Below are 14,195 nucleotides of genomic sequence, written 5' to 3' on the forward strand. Positions count from 1 at the left end.
GTATTTTTCTAATGTATATTCAAAGAGCAAATTAAATATATATAACAATTTTATTCAAAGAACCTTTCTATTAATCAACTTTTCAACTGTATCAAACTTGAATTAAAATACATAACCTCTGCGCAGAGTATGTCAAACCAAAGGGAAAGACACTGTTAGAGTTTGCAAGAAACAAGTCACACTTGTGATAAGAAATACATAAAATTTATACGTTAAGGGGTGGATCCTTTAGCCTCAACTTACAAGGACATTCACAAAGCGTCGTAAATAACGAGGCTTTCGAGATATCCGCTACGAATACCTTACGTACACTTTACCAACATCATAGGACTTAAGGTACGTTCGAGATAGTGGCCCCTGGTTTACATATTGTTTTGAGCGACTTTGATGCTATCAGTATTGCATCAGTCTAAAATCGATAGTTAATGATTGACAGATCGGATCCATGCATTGTTTGCACCTTGTGACAATAGGTTGTAAGATAATTAAAGTCTTCCGCATGTATCACTCGGTAAACACGAGGATTATTAACATCTGTAAATGCTATAGATAATGCTTCATGTTGCCCATATATGGCCCAAAATGTGCACCCCTGCACAAGTATGTCCATTTGTAACCCACTACATACCTTTGATTACTAGCCCAAGGGTTACTTACTCTATAACTTTGGCTACTTCGTCATTGACAGGTGTCCATTTACGACCCACTATATACCTTCTCTTTGCCCAGTTTCCCTAGTAGAAACTATTATAGCTTCGGTTCCTGCTTACTTGTGAAGCAATCACCCTTATTACCATATATTATAATGGCTCCTGCAGATCATGTAGAGTTACGGGGCCACAGGTCATCATAATGGTGATATTTTGCCGTATCTGAGTCTGGATTTGTACATGTATTGGAAGTTGTGTATAATTCAACAGTGTGCAAAAAGAAGTGGTTGTTTATATTCAGCATTGCTGCAAATGAAATCTTGAAGTAAAATTATTATATATCTTATGCATTTTTTATTTCTAATTTTAAGCACTGTTTGTTATTCTACATCCTCTGAAAATATAAAGAATACTACGTATATACATGTACATGAATTTCCATATTCTAGTTTCTAACTAAACTGCATGACCTAGATTAAATGCATAATTCAAAAGACATGCATTGTTCGTTTCATGTGGCATTTCTGAAAATATAATTGTAATATTCATAATATGACAAAACCTACAATTTTAAAGGAGCCCAGTACCTTTGAGAAAGCCAATCTAATTTTAACAGTGTTTAAGATTCATTTATTAAAAAAACTATTAACACTGACATTCAGCTTTTGTCTAAAATGACCAATCTTTAAATTTGTAGTATTGCCATATTATAAACATTAAGAGATAAGCTTTTCTTCTAAACTAACTTAAAAATGCCAAAACAAGAAAAAAAGAAAAAAGAAAGAAAAAAGCACGCCCGAGTCGTGAATTAAAACCGGGTCGCCGAGGCAATAAACATTTTTTTTATTTGCACTGTTGACCAATTCACCACATTAAGGAATAAGTACTTAACGGTCGTTAAAGATAAGGTATTATAATTCAGGCAACATATACTTTGCCCCATTTCAAATGCTTTTCAATTTTGAATTGAATTGTGTCAATAATTAAGTTTCTTGGAAGGTCTTCTTAGGAAAAACAAACAAAAATCCTCTCTCCTTTTTTAGTTTTCGTACGATTTGGAGATTAGTTATAAGTGTAGGTGAATGTTCATCGTTCATCGTCTGTAGTTTATCACCAACAAGTTTCACAAACATTCTTTTTGAGACTAGGTCAGAATTACACGAAGCTTGTTCTTGCACCTGCCAGTTCCTTTCACGAGAGAATTCATAAGGGTCTACTTATCGCTCTTATGGGCAGTTACAGCTAAAATATATAAAAAAAAACACTTTGTGCTTGTAAACAACTTCTTCTCAAAATCACCTGATGGATCTTCATCAAACTTGGTTTATAGCACCATCATAAGACATTTTGCAAAACTAGTTCAAGTGGTAGCCTGGGAATCCGTGATAATATTCGTGCTTTGTTAGAAGAAATCATACCTTAAAGATCCCGCTTAATTTGCGCTAATAAGTGTTTATTGGCGTTCATCGAGATTCTGATATTAACAATTTGCGGGTAGAAAAAAGTTAGAAATTGTCAGACTGGATTCCCAGACTATTCAAATGGTGGCACTCGCCACATTTTAGGGGCCGCTAGAGCTGAAAATAGAATAGTTTTCTTCTGAACTGCTTGATGGATAAACTTGCTTGGTACACTCGTTTTTAGGTCCTCTCTAAAGTATGTTCAAAATAGAGATGTTAGCGGACACTAGAAACAAATCCTTTTTGTGAACCATTTGATAATGGGACTTCATCAAACTTGGTCTGTGGCATGATTGTAAAGTTGGTTTGTAGCATCAATGTAGGATGCTATACTGAATTTGGCCAAATTTGGTCCATTTTTAGGGGCCGCTAGTTTATACTAAAGACAGTTGTAAAACCATTCACGACCCAGCATGTCATACATATATTTAAGGTGAAACAGTCAAAGTCAGATAAGCGACTTCTTAATATTAAGAATGAAAATGCTTATGATTCACATTATTCTCGTAGTTTACATGGAACTGAAGAAAAAACAACACGTATCTTTAGTTTATATTTTGCTGTTTTGAAAGTTTTTATGCTGAGATGTACCAATAAATATTACGTTGTTATAAATGTCTGAACATTTGTCTGTTATCATGTATGGCAGGAATTCAGTGTAACAGACAGGACTTCAGATGCAAGATTTTTAGTATTCAAATTCCAGTTCTTATTACAAGACAGGTGTGAATTAGTGTTGGTACAAAATTGAAATAAACAAGGTATAAATCCCTGAGTAGTTTTGTTATATTTTCTAGTCCATTGACCAATGCATTCAATGTTTATGTACATTGGAGCTCCACATAAGCCACTGTTACGGGCCTTGAAGGTTGTTGCAGATGCCCTCTCGTGGACAGACTCGGTCAAACCAAAACTAATTTTATGTTTTGCTTGGTTGCCTTCTAGGCCTCCAAAGATCTTACACATTTTATCTCTTTGATGCCAAATATATATAAGGGAAAAAAATTGTTGATAGTGATTAATTGGTGTTTAAATTGGATGTGTATGACACAAACATTGGGATGATTTTGAATGAATTTCATTGCGGATATGTGTTTGTTTTGTGTTGGTATACATTGTATACAGAAGAACGAAACTAAACCAATACGGCATTGAAGCAGTTTTGGGTTTCAATGCAAAGGTTGTTTACACAGTATGAAGCAACAAGGTTTGATAATCACTAATTAGCCATTTTCTCTTCAATAGGTAACATGTCATTTGACGGATTTACACCAAACTTCTCAAGAATAATCTTTGCCTAGTTGTGTGTATAATCAGCATTTTCTGGTTTGGGGATTTTCAGAAGAATTATGGCCTTTGATTCATAGATCTGCCGTATATGAAGAGATTTTGAAATAAATAATTTTGCGCAAACCCTAGCAAGGGTCAAGTGCACTTTGAAGTCAACGGTTTTAAAAGAGGAGCTGTTTTCTGCCCAATCCATAACTGTGCCATTCATTTTAAATACTTGGCACACATGTTTGCGATGATGATACCACATGCCGCATGCAAGACACAGACCCCTATCTCCAAGGTCAGGGTCCCACTTGGAAGTCAAATATTAACACTGTCTTTTTTTTATCTGCTACTCATCAAGAGATTTCAGAATCTTTTCACAGATGTTCCCTAAAATGTGGAGACATGTCATATGCTAGACACAGGACCCTATTACAAAGATCAAGGTCGCACTTTAAGATAAGAGACATTAGGTAATTTCTTTTGTCTGGTCAATAACTTTACTTTTGGTAGACGGATGTTGATATAAAATGGTCTGTCGCATTATATTTGTTCAATGTAAGGCCTAGACCTGATAGTGCATGCGATTTTTATCAGTTTTCCAAAAAGAATTATGTTTAAAGTAAGATTGCTGTATTGATAGGTTTCCCTTTAATATGATAGGATATTCGTTACATTCACCAATTACGATATTCCATACATTTTCAAACGACATACAATATTCATGAATAATTTGATATATAATGATTGGTATAAAGACTATTATGAAAGGTAGACATTATTTAGTATTTTGCTCCAGTTAGCTCGAAAGTTAGACGAAGATGTTATATTGGCTGGTAACATGTTTTGTAAAAGAAGTCCCTAGGCGGGTGATGTTGGTATCTCTGTCATACTTTATGTTGATCGAATTATGATTATTTTACTTTTTAGCGAACCTGAACGAAATGTTGAAGGCGAGCTATTGATATACGCAGATGGATTAGATTCCCTCGCCAACATTTTATGCCGTGAAAATACTGGCAGAAATCACACAAAACTTTATTCCGACTGACCACTTTTATGGGCTGCCAGAGCTAAAACATGGATATACATATACAGTGATACATTGCACCTTTAATCGACAATTTCTTTTGAATGACTTGACAGACATTTAACAAACTTGGTCAGTTACACTCTTATATGGTTCCCTCTCAAGTTTATTCAGATTGCTCTGCCAGAGCTGAAATAGAAAAGAAAATCTCAAAAAACGTCTTATAAATACTTTTATGGATCTTCACCAAAAACAAAGGTAACAAGAGCTCGTCGAACACGAAATGCCCCCCTTGATGCATTCAGTAATTGCACAAGGAACAGAAACTATATGCTCACTGTAAACAAAAGTTCTACCATTCTGGTTCAATCTGACCTTGACCTTTAACCTATTAACCTAACAATAGAGTACAGAGTGATCCTGGCGCCATCCACTGAGCCATTTGTGAATGTTCTCAATTTAACGACTATCTCAAGGTCAAAATGTTCAAATGTGAAGGCTGTAGCTTGAGAAATGTGAAAGTAGGTCGCTAGGTCAAAATCAAGGTCAGATTTTATTTTGGAACAAAAAACTATGCATGTGGTCCAAATTTGAAGCATGTACCTTCAAAAATGTGAAAGTAGGTCACTAAGTCAATGTCAATGTCAAAGTTTATTTCGGTACATAAACCTATGCATGTGGTCCAAATTTGAAGGCTGTAACTACAGAAATGTGAAAGTAGGTCACTAGGTCAAGATCAAGGTCAACTCATGTCAAGGTTCATCTTGCCACTCAAAACTATTCATGTGGTCCAAATTTGAATGATGTAAGTTATGGACATGAAGATTTTACGTTTTTCCCTATATAAGTCTATATGAACCATAAGACCCCTGGGGTGGGGCCATATTTGACCCTAGAGGGATAATTTGAAAAAACTTGGTAGAGAACCACTAAATGGTGCCACATTACAAAATATCAAAGACATAGTCTTTGTGGTTTGGACAAGATTTTCAAAGTTTTTCTCTATATAAGTCTATGTAAACCATGTGACCCCCAGGGCGGAGCCATATTTGACCCTAAGGGAATAATTTTAACAATATTAGTAGAGGATTATTAGATGATGTCATGTACAAAATATCAAAGCCCTAGGCCCTGTGGTTTTGGAAAAGAGGTTTTTTTTCCTATATAAGTCTATATAAACCATGTGACCCCCGGGGTGGGGCCATATTTGACCCTAGGGAAATAATCTGAACAATCTTGGTAGAGGACCACTAGATTTTGCTACTTACCAAATACCAAAGCCCTAGGCCCTATTGTTTTGGATAAGAAGATCAGAAACCGTTTAACTGTTCCTGGCCAATATGACCTTGACCTTTGACCTAATGACCTCAAAATCAATAGGGGTCATCTGCTGGTGATGACCAACCTCCCTATCAATTTCCTGAAACTAGGCCCAAGCGTTCTCGAGTTATTGCCTGGAAACCATTTTACTGTTCCTGGTCACTGTGACCTTGACCTTTGACATACTGACCTTAAAATCAATAGGAGTCATCTGCTGGTGATGACCAACCTCCCTATCAACTTTCATGATCCTAAGCCCCAGCGTTCTTGAGTTATCATCCGGAAACCATTTTACTGTTCAGGGTCACTGTGACCTTGACCTTTGACATACTGACCTCAAAATCAATAGGGGTCATCTGCCGGTGATGACCAACCTTCCTATCAACTTTCATGATCCTAGGCCCAAGCGTTCTTGAGTTATCATCCGGAAACGGATTGGTCTACATTTCGACCGACCGACCGACCGACAGATCGACATCTGCAAAACAATATACCCCTCCTTCTTCGAAGGGGGGCATAAAAAGTAAGGGTAGATTTCCCAGAAGCACAGAGCACCCCAAACACAGCCATAGAGCCATGCATTGCTGCTAAGTAGTCCCACAACAAAAATATGCTGTAACGGAAACATATTGTAGACGGGTTGCTTGGTTTGTAGCATCCTTGAATTGTCCTCTCTCAAGAGTGTTCAAATATGGCTGCCAGAACCGAACATTTACCATATACAAATTTACCGGAATTTGTCTGAAGCATCCTTCCGATTTGTTAAAAAAGGTACGTTTGACCACTATCAGTGGCTGTCAAAGTAAACCCAAACAATTTTCTCATGAGCCACTTGATTTGTCACCACATAACTTTGTCTGTAGCATTAACATGGTGTTACGTGACCTATTTTTAATGCCACCTGAGGTAAAACTACGATGACAAAAACAGAAAAAGGCCTTTTCTACGGGTTACCAGAGCTTAGAAAAACAGCTTAATGTGTCTTCTTCACCAAACGCGTTATGTAGTATCCATTCACTGACATATCTCAGTTTTTACTAGAGCTTAAGACAGAAAAGCTTCTCTCAATAAATGGATTAGTGGGATCAGCTAGAGTTATGCTTTCCAGTCGCTGATTTTCCTGTTTTTCATCTGTGGTGTCCGACTTGAGTAATAAATAAACCTAATGGAAAATTGATTGTATCTGACCTGAGAAAAATAATAAGTGGTGCCCTACAAAATAAAAAGTTAAGAGTGTCAAACCTTATCATTGCAGTCACCATCATCAGTTCTACTATCACCAGTTCTACCATAACCATATCCACTTTCACTACAATCACCTTCATTATCGTCATCACCATCTCCAAGAGAATGATTATCACCATCATTACATCAACACCATCGATGCAATCAGTATCGTCATCATCGTCAACATCGCCATCATAATGACCATGGTCATCAATATCACCAGCACTCTGACCGTCAACATAGCATTTCAATATGGTACCTGACTTGAGTAAAATAGTTAGTGTCTAAATCAAGTGAAAGCGATATCTTTACTAAAACGGTAATCGAGGCCAATTAATTAGATAAGCATGTTCTTAATGGGAACGCCTTTGTTAATGCTTGTAAATACTTGAAAGTATGAACTGTTTTTCCCATGAATTTCATGTGTCTAATGGTTTAATGTGTCAAACCCTTGTAAATATTGTATATACAACTTTCTGTATATGTATGCATTTATGTATGTTGATAGTAGACCTAACTTGATCATCATGTATGTCATCTATTTAAAATCAAGTCGTTGCTTACGTAAATACGTACTTACTTACTTACCAGCATTTATCATTACCACCATTTACATCATCAGTAACATTACCATCACAATCACTTCCACCGTCTTCAGCATAACCATCGTCAAAATTACCACCAGCAAAGTCATAATTATCGCCAAAATTACCATTTATATGAACATGACTATCATTATAATCATCAACATCATCGTCGTCATCTCAGCAGCCATCACCATTAACGCAATAATCGTCCTTATTTCCATTACCATTTCCTATATCATCGCCGTCACCATCACCACTTTATATACGTTTGTAAAACTGGAAACGTCTTAGTTACTACCTGTGTATATCTGAGATAGTGAACTGTTTGTTTTATCATGTCATTTTATCATTGTCATTATTTAAAAAAATACCAACGGTTGAAAGAATTGGACAGCGTATAATCAATAATATATGCATGTATGTTTTATATTGAGAGTAAACCATACTTAGCATGGGTCCGAGATGTGTCTTTGGCTCAGAATATAGTCGTTAGTTACTTTAATCACATTTTTTTTTCATTACCAAAATCACCATAAAATAATAATAATCATCATCATTATCATCATCTCAACTAACATCATTATTATCACCACAACCACCATTATCAAAGTTATAACTCTTATTGTTATCATGTCTGCCATTAACTTCACCATGAGTGAGCGTGGCGTCTTTTTATACCGAACAAACACAGTCGTAAAGCCATTCCACCAGCTAAACCGCTCTGTCGATCCTAAACTGTTAGCGCGAAGTCCTGTTTCGAGTCGCTATTCTTTTGATAAATCATCAAATTGATGGTATCTGACCTGACTATTTTTGTAGTCTTCCCATAAACACTGGTTGTTTCATACAAAAGATCAGATACTGGTATCAATCTGACAGGAGGGAAAAATAAGAGGTTCTTAACAGATAGTATTTCCTTATGTGAAGGGAAAGTTGGAGCACAATTATTGTTTCAGCTTTGCAGATATTTTACAGTAACATAATAATCACTTTCACTACCATCATCATCAAGATTACCTCCAGCTCATAATTAACGACATCGTCATCACCATCACCAGCAAATACATCATCCGAGTCATTATCATTATCATCTTAATTCTGACTGCCATAATATTCACAACCGACACTTCCACCATGACAACTACCACCACAATCATCATAATATCTATTCTTGAATAATCGTCAGCATCATAATCACCATTACGTCCGCAGTTTATATTAAGCCGAATATCACCGAGTCACCGATTCATCACTATATCACAATTACCACTACACTTTCTACTTCAAGCATACACTATACGCTGCATTTACTAAACATGTTGTTTTTTATATTCATTCCAATGGGGTGCCCCTGTTTTCAACATGTTTTCTGTCTTCTTGTATTTTGTGTTACGTATTTTGTCTTGTTTGTTATTGGCGTGTCTTTCTTCTTTCACCCCTAAACCCACATCGTACCCAACCCCCCTTGCATTTGCACTCCCTTGCATTTGCGCCACACCTGTTTTTACTATGAATGAGTTATTGTGCCACACCATAGTTTTGACCGCAGATCGTCCGTGGGTGATGTCTCACTGTTGATTTCCTGCTTGTTTGTGTGTGTGTGTGAGGGGAGGGAGTGTGTGTGTGTGTGTGTGTGTGTGTGTGCGTGTGTGTGTGTGTGTTTGTCTTGGGTGGTATCACAGTGTCGCTCTTTTTCTTGCTTTCCTCAACATCCCTCTCTTTCATCTACTTCTTACCCTAACCCCCTTAAATATTTTGCATATACGTTATTGAAATGTATTTGTTGGATTTTTGAAGCAACCCGTCTACAATATTTTTCCGTTTCATATTCTTTTGTTGACGGCCTACTTTGATATTCATGGCTTTATGACTGTGTTGGGGTGCTCTGTGCTTACCTTTCTCTATTAAGACTACCGAAATTTTGTTAGAACATTTTGCAAAAAAAAGAAACATTTTACTTTTTACTTGACAAATTCTGATATGTTTATGTTTCCAAACATACTAAAACTGTATAAAGCTTTGTTAGTAAATTGTACAGTGCGCATGCACATGAAGTAATAATAAAAAACTAAGTGATCATGAAGATGTATGATGCAATGATTAAAATTAAATTGTTATTTTTTTAAAATGGTGTGTACATTATCCACCTTTCAAACAACGATCTATTAGCAACTTTATTTCAGAAAGAATAAATAAAGATTAATTCTTGAAATTGACAAATTAATAATTTTTCATTTTAGATTTATTATTTTGTCAAAATTGTTTAAATATTTAGATATTTCAAACAGGTACAATAAATCAAAGACAATATAAACGTACGCTCTATTACTTAACTGGCTATCTTTTATTAGCTTTTATGGCAAATAACGGGGCTGATAGCGGGTATTTTGCACTTTTATGACACTGTACACATCAAACATATTAAAGATTAAAATCTAAAATATGTTTCGTTGAAAGAAAGGAGATATTTAATTGCAGCAATAAAATAAAAAGAAACAGAATATAGTAATCTTTAATTAAACAAACTATGCATTTTGCCGGCTACTTCAATTTTAGATTTACCCCGCAACAAATTAAGTTTCTTAAATATTTTAATTGCTCATGTTTATTTATATAATACAAAGTAGATTTTACATAATCCCAATGCAAAGAAATAAATGGCATACTCATGTCATATTGTATTAACATATGAACATGAGGTTTTGTTTCTTGACAATCTTAAAAATGGCAACCCCCCCCCCCCCACCAAAAAAAAAAACAACAACAAAAACAAAAAACAAAAAAACCACACACACACACACACATGTCCAAGCTTGGAATCGAACTGAGGTCGCCGCGGCATTAAACATTATCTCGCACACTTGACCAATACACAACACAGTTAATCAAGCTTTAAAACAATTATATCTCTTTGAAAATTAAATAAATAAAAGAAAATGCATTCAGGCACCTTTTTAAAAATAATGAATAATTTATGTATAAATAAATTATATGTATTTTGAACAATGATATCTATTTATTGTTTTATTACGGAGGTCCACATTTTTTCTTCATTTATTTAAAATGCAACTGAGCACTTCTTTAATTTCTAATAAAATTCAGCAATATTCATTCTTTCTGTTTTTATTTTGTTACTTTGATGAAAAGATCATAATTAATTAGAAACTGAAAAAATGCTTGTATTTTCTGTTTCATTTTTTCATTAAATAATGGTGAGAGTTTTCTAAAATGGTGAGAATTGTCTCGATGTAAGAATTATAATTTAATTGGTCAGGACATTATTCAACAAAAATGAGCAATTACAATTAGTATATTATCAATTAAAATAATTTTGTGTATAATCTGAAAAAAAGCTGCATTTCAATCAGTGAAGTCAATAGCACTGTTAATAACCAATTATCTGTACATATCAATAAAATTTATAATCCTCTGACATGGACTACATGTCAAGTCTACAAGGGTTTTATGGACCCATATCAGACTGGACCAGACTGGATCCTGTTTATTGGGGATTAAAATGTCTGGCTTTTAGGGGAGGGGGCGGGGTCACTTATTTAGGAGATTTTCTTTGTCTTTAAAGACACTGATGCTGGTAAGCCAGGTATGTTGCCGATGGGGATGATACAGTCTGCGTATTGGCGGTAACGGCTAATAGACAAGACTGAACCATTGATAGCTAGATTGCATGTGATATTTGTCACCTTCACAGCAAACCAATTTTCACCTATATAACGAGTTTAGAAAGCCTGATTAAATTAGGGATAAAATCATAAACAAACAAAGTGATAAAATACAACAGTATTTTTATATTTTTAATAAATCAAGTTTTATTACAAAAATATCTCATTATTCCTGGATTTTTATTAAAAAAGAAAATGCTTTCAGGCACTTTTGTAAATAATAAATATTTATTTGGAACAATGATATCTCTTGATTGCTGGATTTTATAAATAAAAAAAAATGTATTTAGACCACAAATATATATATTCTAAAATCACAGTTCTTATACTATAATAAGAATTTTTTTTTAAAGTTATCTTATAACTCAGTTCACATGACACATTTCATAGTGATCAAGATCATAAAAAATACTTGTCATTTCTCTTATTCAGTTTTAGATAATTATTTTATTTTTTATAAAATAAAGGTGAGAGTTTTCTAAAAGTGTGAGAATTGCTTTGCTGTAAGAGTTAAAATTTAATTAGTCAGGACATTACTCAACATGACTGAGCAATTACAATTAATTTAGTATATTATCAACTAAAATGATTTTGTGTATACATTGTATTAAAAAAACTGCATTTCAATCAGTAAAATGCAAAACACAGGAAATAACCAATTATCTGTACATATCAATAATATGATCCTCTGACATGGACTACATGTACAAAGGTTTTATGGACCCTTATCAGACTGGACCAGACAGGATCCTGTTTATGGGTCACTTATAGGAGATTTTCTTTGCCTTTAATTGACATAGTAAATAATTGGTGTGAAATTAAAAGCTTGTGTTGTGCCTTGCCTGACATTCTATAAATTCAGCTGTTAATTTTTGATAAGTTCGTCAGTATTAATTATTTTTGTTTTTGTTTTTATTGGGTATATTATAGGTCATATGGCGACTTTCAAGCTTTGAGGGTGGATGAAGACCCCAGGTGTCCCTCCGTGCATTATTTCATCACGAGCGGGCACCCGGGTAGAACCGCATACCTTCCGTAAGCTAGCTGGATGGCTTCCTCACATGAAGAATTCAACGCTCCAAGTAATGCTCGAACCCACAGAGGTGAGGGGCAAGTGATTTGAAGTCAGCGATTGTCAATGGGATTAATATAGCTCACTTTCACAGCAAGGTTTATGCTTAAGTACGGATAAGAAGAAGCAAATTTGAAACAACAAACAGAAAGCACAGCTACAAATTTGTGTCTATCTTAATCACGACTATGCTTAGCTAATAAAACCGTCAAAAACATATTGTTTGAGATTGGCAAAGATTGTGTTTGTATATTGATTGAAATATTTATCAGTAAACGTTGGACTTTTTTTCTTTTCTATATGTGTTTCACATATCAAATAAACTTTAGACCTGTCAAAAGCGTCGTTAATATTAATTAATGCGCATAGAACATTCTTGATCATATTATTTATTTTCACAATTTATATTAATTACATCTGTTTTCCTTGGACCATGAGTAAATTTGACATTATCAATTTATGTGGATAGTCATTCATATTCACAATGGCATTAGACAGTAAGATAGCACAACTTTTTTTGATGAGTAAATATATGTGTGTTGTTTATACCTTTTAATAGGTTACATTTATAACCAGTATTATTGTCATTTCTGAACGTTGATCCTGGATATGGTAACTAAATTCATGCATCAAACACCAGCTTATATCATTATTAAATCTACAACGGGTTTTATAAATACGTGTTTTGCTTCTTCAATGCAAAGTACACACCTGACACTGACAAAATATTCTTTCTAAAGTAAACATTCTTCCAATTTTCAATTAATATTAAAATTATTTTATAAAATACAATGCATGTTTCAAATATTATTGATACCGCCTTTGTATTTGTTCTTATTTTGTAATGTTTAATGTTTTCCTGAATTATGAAGCCACATAGAAGTTTGCAGGTTATAACATGAAAAGAAAGAGAGAAGGAAGGAAATACCTTAACATTTGAGTCTTTCTTTGGTCCAAATTTGCAGTCAGGCTGTCCAAATATCTGGTCATATTCCATTAGTTCCATTACTTAAAAAAGAATATCCATACCTGCGAAATCACGAAACATATAAATCAGCAACACTTTTTAAATATTTTAAACAAACATCGCTAAACGCCGCTTGTATCCTGATATTGTTTATCTGATGTTATGATGTGAGCTAGCATACCGATAGTTCTTATCTAACTAAATGTCTATACAGAAAAAGCTGATTTATAGACTGTACGTCCAATGACGCTCTCATATTAATCATTTATTACAGCCGCTGTATGTTAATGAATCAGCTGGGGATCAATACAATTGTTGAAACATGTCAACGTTCATTTTTCTTAATATTAATGCTGAATAAAATCAGTGTTTTTAAATTTCTGGTTCTTCCATTCACTATCTATGTAATAGAATTCACCTAAGACTGGTACTACCGGCGTGTTGGGTGTTACAAATTTCATTAACAGACTCAGTCAAATCTGCTAGTCTGCTATTATTTTCCTTGGTTGCATTCTTACAATTTTTCTGTTGAAACATTAGGTTAGGGTTTAGATCTAAGGTTAGGGTTATTTTTATGGTTTATTGTACAGATTTCGCTTGATTGTCAGATTACAAGAGATCAGTCCCATAAAACTGCAACTCAAAGCAATGCATAATGCACGTACACTGGCCCAACGCACATATAAATAAGGTAAAACTGTTAGACAACTTGGACAAATTAACAAGAAAGTAAACACAGTGGAACACCATTTTGGAAAGGTTAGTTCATATAACGCCACTAGGGAGGGGAGTTTTAATCAGTCTATGGTGCGCACTATAACTCACTCGTCGCATCCACTAGAACAGCAATAGTTATCCCAGCTAGATGAATGGACTTCACGTTCAGGATATATGTTCCTGTACAATTATTCTAAATAGCAAGCTGAC

General features: G+C 34.5%; 1 long non-coding RNA gene across 1 annotated transcript; it reads right to left on the reverse strand.

The window, feature by feature from the left end:
- Nucleotides 1-1,021: 1,021 nt before the first annotated feature.
- On the reverse strand, nt 1,022-13,646 carry LOC128547939 (uncharacterized). Its single transcript, XR_008366784.1, has 3 exons — nt 13,230-13,646; nt 6,978-7,857; nt 1,022-4,604 (listed from the first exon to the last, which is right to left on the reverse strand). It is a non-coding gene; the product is annotated as an uncharacterized LOC128547939 (long non-coding RNA).
- Between the last annotated feature and the right edge of the window lie 549 nt (nt 13,647-14,195).

This window comes from Mercenaria mercenaria, chromosome 1, assembly GCF_021730395.1.
Source record: "Mercenaria mercenaria strain notata chromosome 1, MADL_Memer_1, whole genome shotgun sequence".
Taxonomy (NCBI): domain Eukaryota; kingdom Metazoa; phylum Mollusca; class Bivalvia; order Venerida; family Veneridae; genus Mercenaria; species Mercenaria mercenaria.